Consider the following 10,334-nt stretch of genomic DNA (forward strand, 5'->3'; position numbering starts at 1 on the left):
AGACAAGGCCCGGCATTGAATATCCATGAATATAGTTGATGGCAGACATAAAAAAGCTGACCACCAGAATATGAGTAGTGCATCAACTGCCACAGCTATCTGGAGAGCGAAAACGTCTCGTCTGCTTTCTGGACAACTATCCGAATAACTTTCAAACAATAACAAATTATCAGGATAGCATACTGAATGTCCCCACTGGCTGGAAAACAGGCCTGATGCAAGGATATTAGGCACCCAGCCTACCTTCACAATCGCACACCCTTTAATTAACCGTGGACCCTCAGACTAACTGACCACCCTCCCTGCTGTGGTTTTGTTTGGACTGTAGCACCGCCCCCTAGAAGCTGCGGTTCCAGAAGATTGTCTATACCTGCCTGACAGTTGGGCCTCTCTTTGCCAGAAGACTTGCCACTCCACCCTTGGTCTGCCCACGATCTCTTTTGAATACCCTTTGATGTATTTGCTGTGTATTTGAGGATTATTCCTAAGGAATCCCACATACCATCTTCTGTGTTTTCACTGTGTGGGAAACCCCCCTCCCCCAACTTCATGTGATCCCGTTGGGGGGTGGGGGGAGGAGGGGAAACTCCCCCCATTACACTGAAAAACTGCCGACCACAGAAAACTGAAAGGAAAACAGAAGTTTTCAGTATACTTCGGGGAATCCCCCCACCCCTCCCCCCCAACAGGAGCGCGAGGACTTGTACATATACTTGGGGGATTCCCCCATACCCCCTCACAGCGCTAATGATAAGGCTTTAAAGCAGCGGGACTGGCAGCGGGCATATTTCTTGTGCACAAATGGCGGTACGCCTTTATCAGAGCGTGTTTGTCCTGGGCTCCATTGTTACAGTACCTTTGGATTCAGCACCCTTTTCTACCAGAAGAGCTGGATTTACCTGGATCCATCCAGTCTCTTTTTTTTGTTCCCCATTGCTCATTTCCCCTGTGATTCCCAACTTTTTTGTTCTTCCCTCACCCCCTTGTGGTGCTCAGCATTTCTCTCATTCTTTCCCTCTCTGAAGTCCTGCATCTTTCTCCCTCCTTTTCCCCTCCCATCATTTCCTTCATGATCTCCAGATGTCTCTCCTTCATCCCCTCCTCAATTTCCTGCATCTTTCTTCCACAGTCCTTTGATATCCAACACATCTTTTTTTCCTGTCCTGCCCTTTGATCTCATAAATACCATCCTTTTCCTCTCTCCATTATCTACAGCATCTCTCCTCTCCTTCGGCCATCTGTCTTTGTTGTCCAGCATGTCTCTTTCCCTCTTACTAGTTAGTAATTCCACTGTCCAGCTTATTCCCTCTCTCTCTCTTCTCTTACCCCCCCCCCCCCCACCAATCCATGCAACAGATTTCCCCTCCCTGTTCCACCAGCCATTATACTTTCCTTATTCCAGAGATTCCCCACACTCATGGCTGTTTTCATTCTGCAGGGAGCCTTGCTGACATGTTCAGCTCTTCTTTGTCTGGTCCCGCCCACACAGGGAATCAATGGTGCATTATAGGGGAACTGCCAAAGAAGAACTGAACACGTCAGCTTGAAGATCTCCTCACATACCAAAATCAGAAGCGGTGGACGGAAAAAAAGAGGACTCCTTTGTTAAGGTGTCCTTAAAATCCGGATGTATATAGGAAATCCCAGTAATGTCCCAGTCCCAGTAATAAAATTATATTTATTTTTCTCATTATTGTTTGAAGTTGATGAGAACATTTGGTTTCTCCCTTGGAGTGAATTCATTACAGAAAACCAGTATAGCGTGTTTAACCGTGCAAGTGGATCTGCCAATTATCTATGGAGACAGCCAAGTCACATGAAGACAGTGAAGCAATTCAGAATGTATTATGGTAAGAACGAGTTATATACTAAACAGAGAAAGTCTCAACCACTTAAAAAAGGAGTCAAACTCTTAAGGAATGGAAAGTCATCTTGCAAACAAGCACTTCTCTATGGATAAAAATGCATTGAATCTGAATCTACGGGCTTAGTTTTATGTCACATGCATTTATCTTTATAGTACACTACACGTCTGGACCTATTATCTATTTAAAGCATTTGTGGTCTTCTTATCAACTCTCCTAAGCGAATTACAAAATATATTCACAATAAAATGAACCTATACTACGTACCACACAAACAATTATACCATAAGAGAATAAGAATGGCCATACTGGGACAGACTGAAGGTTCATCAAGCCCACTATTCTGTTTGCAACGGTGGCCAACTCAGGTCCCAAGTATCTAGCTCACAGGTGTCAAAGTCGGTCCTCGAGGGCCGTAATCCAGTCGGGTTTTCAGGATTTCCCCAATGAATATGCATGAGATCTATTTGCATGCACTGCTTTCAATGCATATTCATTGGGGAAATCCTGAAAACCCGACTGGATTACGGCCCTCGAGGAGGGACTTTGACACCCCTGATCTAGCTAGACAGAAACCCAAAAAGTAGCAACATTCCAGAGCTGAGATTGTGATGTCATAATGCCTCATTCTACCAGTACGTGCGTTTTATCAACATAATCAGCCAATTGTTGAGATACAATTTTTTCAGTTAATTTACATAGAAAAGGTAGATTTGCTATTGGTCAATAGTTAGAGCAATTGTCAAGATTATTTTTTGGGTCTTTGATGATTGGAGATATGATAGAATGTTTCCAGTCTGGTGGGATATTGGCTGTAGATAGACAAGTGTGGATAATTTGAAGAATATATGGCCCAAAAACTGTAAAGTGTCGTTTCAAAAAAAATGGAGGAATGGGCTCTAGTTTGGAGCCTTTAATGTTAATGCAGTGTAAAATATTTTCAATGGCTTTCAGAGATGGTAGGAGAAAATTGGATAGTGTAGCGTGAAATGTCTGGGTCCTAGTTATCATATTGTCATTTTCGGAAGGGCTGGATAAGTTGGTAACAATGGATATTTTATTAGTGATTTTGGATCTGATCAAATTAATTTTTTCTTGAAAATAAGTTGCTAAAGCTTGAGCTGTTGGAGATTCTTCGGTTAGGATTAATTTTTTATTTTTGAAAGTAGTTAGTTGCTTAAGAATTTTAAACAAGGCTGATGAGTTATTGGTATTAGAAATTTTTTTCGCATAGAATTGTTTCTTAGTATTGTTGATTGATTGCCAATAGTGTTGTGATTTTTTGTTATAATTGTCTAAGTTTTCCTGGGTGGGTTTGGATCGCCATTTACGTTCAGCTGATCGCGTTTGTTGTTTTAAGAGGCCTAAAGAAGCATTAAACCATGGGTTTCTTTGAAGAAATTTTCCTAGTTACTAGTGGCGCTATTTTGTCAATTCTGACGTCAGAGAGGATGTTCCGGGCCAGCCTACCTGGCTGGCCTGGAATGTCCTCTCCAACGTCAGAATTGACGTCGGAAAGAAGACGTATTGTCGGCGGCGATTAGCAGCAGCAACGGGGAGGTAAGATTGCAGCAGCGCGGATCGGGGGAAAGGAAGGAGAGAGGTGCTTCTTTTTTTTTCGCAGCAGGGAGAGAAGGATGTAGGTAGGCAAGCTGGCTGGCTTTAGCGCGGCAGGGAGGGAGATAGGTAGACAGGCAGGTAGGCTGGCTTTCGGGGTGTACAAAATCTGGAAGGCAGTGGAGGGACATAAGAAGGAGACACTGGGGGCAATATGGACACAGGACAGAGGCACTGGGGGCACTATGGACACAGGACAGGGGCACTGGGAGCATAAGACGCACCTGACCATAAGACGCACCCTAGATTTAGAGGAGGAAAACAAGAAAAAAAACCATTCTGAACCAAATTCTCCCTGCCAGGCTCTGTGCCATACTCCTTGTCAGCACCCTGTCCCCCCTCCCTGCCAGGCTCTGTACCCTGTCCCCCCTCTGGTGGTCTAGTGGTAGGCAGGGGCAAGGCACAGGGCATGCATGCCTAGTGGCCTAGTGACAGGCAGGCTGGCCCCAAACCCCTCACGAACCCTAAATCATCCCCCATACCCCCAGTACCTTAAATCATCCCCCTACGTACCCCCCAGTACCTTTTTTAATCATACCCCCTGTACTTTTTAAAATCCCTCCTTCCCTCCCTAGACGACTAACCTGGTATTTTAAACATCCACTCACCCGCCTCCCCCCAGTACCTTGATGCAATCTTGGCAGTCCAGCGCTGCATCGGCAGCCTCCCCTGCTTGACAGCCGCCCAAATCCCCATCTGCTGAGACAGTAATAGGCAGGTGTGAGCCCAGAGCGCGCCTGCCTGGTCCCGCGCCGCCGCTCGAATGGTGCAGTCAACTCCCGCTAGTCTCGCGAGACCCAACTGCAGCATTTGGGCGGCGGCACAGGACCAGGCAGGCGCGAGCCCCGAGTGCGGACCGGGGGGAAGGAAGGGCAGGAGGACCCGGACCTGGCCGGCTGTGCAACCCCCCCCAAGCCTTGCACCCGGGGCAGACCACCCCCCCCTTGGTACGCCACTGAAAAAGGGTGGTCGATGTTATTGTTTTCAGCACTGACACTGCTGTACCATTTTACACTTTCTTTTGATTTTGTTTATGGTGCAACTCTATAGATTGTTGAATCCCACCTCCAAAAAAAAGATTTCCCAAAAGAAAAAAAAGAGAAAAATGAAGGCGAGTGACTGCATGGGAAAAACTTGATCAACATGTAATGAACGTTGCAATAAGAGAGCCTGACGTGTTCTTGTTCTTTTTTGTCTGATTAGGGAGGAAAATTGGAACAAATTCTACCATTGTAATAAACTTGTTTATTTACTTTGTAAGAACATCATGTTTAGCCTAACAACGTCACCGGCGAGCAAAAAGGAGTGAAGAATCGGCGCTGCTCTGTCACCTTTTTGATCTCCTTTTGCGGATGGTTTCTGTATCACTCTTCGGTGCAACGTTTCTTCAATAAAAATATATATTTTAAAAAAAAAACGTCACCTAGGTTCTTGCTAAATGTACAGTGCATTAAGGGTGGAATGTGATCTCATTAGCATTAATCGCTAAAAATGCCCATTGATCAGGTCCAAACTCAGGCTGGAGCAAACATGCAAGTTATAATCCCATAAAATGGGCATCTTTAGCAGTTAACATGCTCTAACACATTTGCATACAATGAAAGCAGTGCATGCAAATAGATCTCGTGCATATTCCTTGGGGAAATCCTGAAAGCCCGACTGGATGGCGGCCCTCGAGGAGGGACTTTGACATCCCTGCTATATTTGCGTGTGCTAATGCGCTTAGTGCCCTTTGATAAATCCCCCTAAATGTTTGCTACCCCCTCCCCCTCCGGTTTCATACAACCGTGAAAGCGGTTTTTAGCGCGGGCAGGCAGGCGCGCCTAATGCTCTGCGCTGCTCTCGATGCTCATTGAGTTCCTATGAACTCCTGGAACAACGTAGAGCATTCAGCACTCAGGCCTGTGCTAAAGACCACTACCTGTCCCTACAAGGGCTAAAAGGGTGTGTGTGTGTGAGTGTAAATGTTAAAAGTTCCAGTTTTTGAGTCTTGTGTTTTACAATGTATATGATAACAGCATTAGGTATGGTAACGTATCCTGATACTGCTCTGTTGTCAGTATTTTTTTAGGTACATTTTACAATGTACAGTAGACCACATAATAATGTAAAATGTGCAGATTCTCTGTTTTCCTATCACCGTATAGACTGTATATCTATGTACCTACTTATCTGTCAGCCAGTTTACTGTGAGAGAGCCTCTTGCTTGGTTAACTGCTCCTGAGGGAGTGCTTCGGAATATCCCTTCTAACCACTAACCCTGAAACCTCCTATTGTGTATAGTGGCATAGTAAGGGTAGAAGGTGCCTGGGGCAGTGCTACCCCCTCCATGCCCCCTGCTCCTTCCTGCCCCCCATTATACACTTTCACTCTCCCTCCCTCCCCCCATAACTCTTAATCTTCGCTGGCGCAAGTGGCTTCTACAAGCATGTTCCTCACGACAGAGGTGGATTTCCCTCTGATGTCACTTCCTGTCCTGTGACTGGGAAGTGATTTAGAGGGGAACCTGGCTGGCGCAAGGAGCATCTTTGCAGAAGCCTCTTGTGCCGGGGCAGATAAAAATGTATGGGGGGGTAGGGTTGGTGTGAGGGTGGCATGCTGTGGTAGGGCGAGGCGGACAAGTGCCAGAGCCCCCACCGATCTGTTGCTCAGGGCGGTCCGCACCCCCCTCCCCCTGCATCCCTCTTACTTCGCCACTGACTGTGTAGGCAGTCCAGGGTAGAGTCAGCAATTAACTGGAGAAGTGCCAATATTCAGCAATTACCCACCCACCCCTCGTTTTACAACAGCGCGCAAGAGGATTTTAGCACTGGCCAGCGCGTTGAGCGTTCTGTGCTGCTCCGATGCTTATGGGAAGTTAGCTGTCAAAGCAGCACAGAGCATTTAGTGCTCCAGACGGGGCTAAAAACCTCTTGCGCAGTTTTGTAAAAGACGGGTTCACCAGCTAAGTTAACCAATCAAACAGCGCTGCCTAACTAGTCTTATCGGTACTTACTCAGATTCCCTTTTATTTATGGGGTTATAATTTTGGTCATCATATATTCTGAAAGTTGAGATTTTGGAGAATTGGATCGGAGTTCTTTTCCTTTACATAAGCCAGGTATCCAGTCAAAGCCAGGTAACCTATGTGCAGGAGGAGAAAGAAAATATATTCAGTTGCTTAATCTCTTAAGTCATTTATCATTCAGTTTTTGGCTCTAAAGCTGGGGGTCAAAGTCCCTTCTCAAGGGCCACAATCCAGTCGGGTTTTCAGGATTTGCCCAATGAATGACTGTCACTGGGTTGATTGGGTTTAGGAAATTTAGAAGAACCAAGAAGCAGTGAATGAAAGGCTAAAGTTTAAGCTAGTTTGGCCTGGTATTTCCTTCTTCCAGCTCAATTCGAAATAGTGCTGGGATCCGACAATGTGAGTTTTCCTTTATAGCAGGGATGTCAAAGTCCCTCCTCGAGGGCCGCAATCCAGTCGGGCTTTCAGGATTTCCCCAAGGAATATGCACGAGATCTATTTGCATGCACTGCTTGCATTGTATGCTAATAGATCTCATGCATATTCATTGGGGAAATCCTGAAAAAAACAAAAAACAAAAGGAATTGACCCCAAAATATCCACAAAGAAGAAAATCCAGAGAAAACCAAAAAAACTCTGTGGAGTGACGATGTTCCCAAATGGACTTTATTTGAAAGTGTCAAAGTTCCAAAGGTCCACTGAAATCATCCACATAAAATAATTCCATCCACATAAAAATAAATCATCCACATAAGAGCCTTAAAGGACCTAGTCTGCTAGGGATACAGGACCCAACATGATCCGTGTTTCGACAAAAAGTCTTCTTCAGGGGTCCCTGGGGGTCCTATAAAGGTGAGTACGTGGGAAACAATTGTGTGGTGAGCCGGAAGTGAGACACTGCTTGTGTTTGCAACATTCTAGAGCTCAGACTGTGATGTCATAATGCCTGATTCCACCAATGCCGAAGCTCCGTCCTCATCTGTGCAAGCCTCAAACACTTTAAAATCATAAGTAGCAAAAAAACAAAAGGAATTGACCCCAAAATATCCACAAAGAAGAAAATCCAGAGAAAACCAAAAAAGCTCTGTGGAGTGACGATGTTCCCAAATGGACTTTATTTGAAAGTATCAAAGTTCCAAAGGTCCACTGAAATCATCCACATAAAATAAATTCATCCACATAAAAATAAATCATCCACATAAGAGCCTTAAAGGACCTAGTCTGCTAGGGATGCAGGACCCAACACGGTCCACGTTTCGACAAAAAGTCTTCTTCAGGGGTCCCTGGGGGTCCTATAAAGGTGTGTACATGGGAAACAATTGTGTGGTGAACCGGAAGTGAGACACTGCTTGCATTTGTGGATGATTTTAGTGTACCTTTGGAACTTTGATACTTTCAAATAAAGTCAATTTTGAAATCCTGAAAACCCAACTGGATTGAGGCCCTCGAGGAGGGACTTTGACACCCCTGCTCTAAAGCACGTTTGGTCAGCTGTAGCAATGTTCCCAGATTTCTTCAATATTTTGTACTTGGAAGCATCGAGCGTATGTCAGAAAACAAAAGAACAGGTGGGATTCAGCCTTACTTATTCCAACTGTCCACACAGTTCAGGTCCCCCTTTTTTTTTTTAAATCCAAGCTAACAGACCCTCAGACTCCCTTTCCCAATTTTTCAAGTAGTAACCATTGCTGCAACATCTGCTATTCCTTCATGCTCACAGATCTGGCACTTTCCAATTTTGGCTAGGTTATTCTACCATTGCACAAATATATTTTCCACCCAGTCCTTAAAGTAAACATCCCCATTTCAACATGCAGTTCCAACTCTTTGTTCTGTGTTTCCTGAAGTACAGCTTTCTCTAGGATATAATATTCAAACTTGCCTACTGTTCTAGTATTTTTCCTTGTAGAGGTTGGAGGACGAGAGGTAGGGGCGCTAATACATGTGGCTGAGACTGGCAAGAAAGAAAGGGGGGTCTCTGTACAGGCAATCTAAACCCCTGAACTATCAGTCTCCCGGAGCAAGTAAGGGCCTCTTTAATGCAGGGCAGGAACTGCATTCATTTGAAACAAAACTTATAAGCCCTAGGAATATATCCTCTAATATGCTTCAAATTATTTCTTACTTGGTCTGTTTAACAGAAATCATTTGTTCACAAAGGATTCACAGCCACATTTATAAAGAGAAGAAAAAAGTTTAGCTCAAGATTCTGACCCCTAAATCATTGATTTAAAAAATATATATATAGTTATTTACATGTTTAGATATATCTGTATGTTTTCCTGTAAAGACATATAAGGCAGAGGAATGATAACACAAACAATAATACAGTGAAACAAAAGGAAAGTATAATAGGTAAGTAAAATTAACCAACGTATTCTGAAATGTTTTGCCAAAACAAGTAGATTTTCAACAGTTTTAAACTTTTGTAGCAAAAACTCTTGCCCTCTCTTTTACTAAGGTGCGTCAGTCCATAGACTGATATGTACGCGTCTCTCATAGAACAACTTATAAAATTTTTCTCTTAGCCTTTAAGATCAAGACTTCTCATCCGCTGGCCTTCCTTGATAAATATCTCATTCCACACACCCCTTCCAGGGCCCTCAGTATTGCATGTGGGAAGCAGAAACCTGAGGTACAACTATATGATGGGAGGGATGTTATTGAATGAGAGTACCCAAGAAAGGGACTTGGGGGTAATGGTGGACATGACAATGAAGCCGACGGCACAGTGCGCAGCGGCCGCTAAAAGAGCAAATGGAATGCTAACCAGAACTTACTAACAGTCCTTTCAATCAAAGATTCATACTATACCAGAAACACAATTTTCTCTGTTGTCGCACCCTCCCTTTGGAATGCCATGCCATCGAATCTTCGTTCCGAAAATTCCTGAAACAAATTCAAAACACTCCATAAGACGTTTCTCTTTAAAGACGCCTATCAAAATTCCAACTGAGCTCCCAAAGAAAAACGGGTCAACAAAAATGCTTCCAGGAAGCGATACCCCATTCTTTTCCTCCCGTTTTATCCTCCCCTCCTTCCCTCATTTTATTTTTATTTATACAATGGAATTTAAAAACTTTCCCTTCTCTTTTCTCCCCTTTTGACTCATACCCTTCATAATCAAGTCTTTGTATCGACCTTATCCCCCTTTTTATTTTGCTTTTTATATATATAATTTGTTTTTGGAAGTAGTGGGACCGTTGGGAAACAGCGATCATAATATGATCAAGTTCAAGGTTGAGGTAGGAATACCGAAAGGAAAGAGAACCACAGTGATAACTTTTAACTTCAAGAAAGGAATCTACAAAGCAATGAGGGGAATGGTAAGGAAGAAACTTAGGAACATTTCCAAAAAATGGCAAATGGTAGAACATGCCTGGTCTTTTTTCAAGGACACGGTGAGTGAAGCGCAAAATCTGTATATCCCCAGATTCAGAAAGAGATGCAAAAAGAGTCGAACAAAAGACCCAGCATGGATAACTAATATAGTGAAGGAAGCGATAGGCAATAAGAAAAATTCATTCAGAAAATGGAAAAAGGACAAAACTGAGGGGAACTGGAAAGAGCACAGGAAGTATCAAAAAGAATGTCACCGTGTGGTCCGAAAAGCCAAAATAGAGTATGAAGAGAGGCTAGCCAGGGAAGCACGAAATTTCAAACCGTTCTTTAGATATGTTAAAGGTAAGCAGCCGGCTAGGGAAGAGGTGGGACTGCTGGACGACGGAGACAGGAAGGGAGTGGTGAAGGAAGAGAAAGAGGTCGTGGAAAGACTTAACATGTTCTTTTCATCTGTATTTACAAACGAAGACACAACCAACATACCGGAACCTGAGCAATTCTTC

At 43.9% G+C, this 10,334-nt stretch overlaps 1 long non-coding RNA gene across 1 annotated transcript; it reads right to left on the reverse strand.

The window, feature by feature from the left end:
• Positions 1-4,744: 4,744 nt before the first annotated feature.
• Positions 4,745-9,652, reverse strand: LOC117345729. Its single transcript, XR_004536496.1, has 3 exons — positions 9,304-9,652; positions 6,478-6,605; positions 4,745-4,867 (listed from the first exon to the last, which is right to left on the reverse strand). It is a non-coding gene; the product is annotated as an uncharacterized LOC117345729 (long non-coding RNA).
• Positions 9,653-10,334: the final 682 nt, after the last annotated feature.

Source organism: Geotrypetes seraphini, chromosome 11 (assembly GCF_902459505.1).
Source record: "Geotrypetes seraphini chromosome 11, aGeoSer1.1, whole genome shotgun sequence".
NCBI lineage: Eukaryota > Metazoa > Chordata > Amphibia > Gymnophiona > Dermophiidae > Geotrypetes > Geotrypetes seraphini.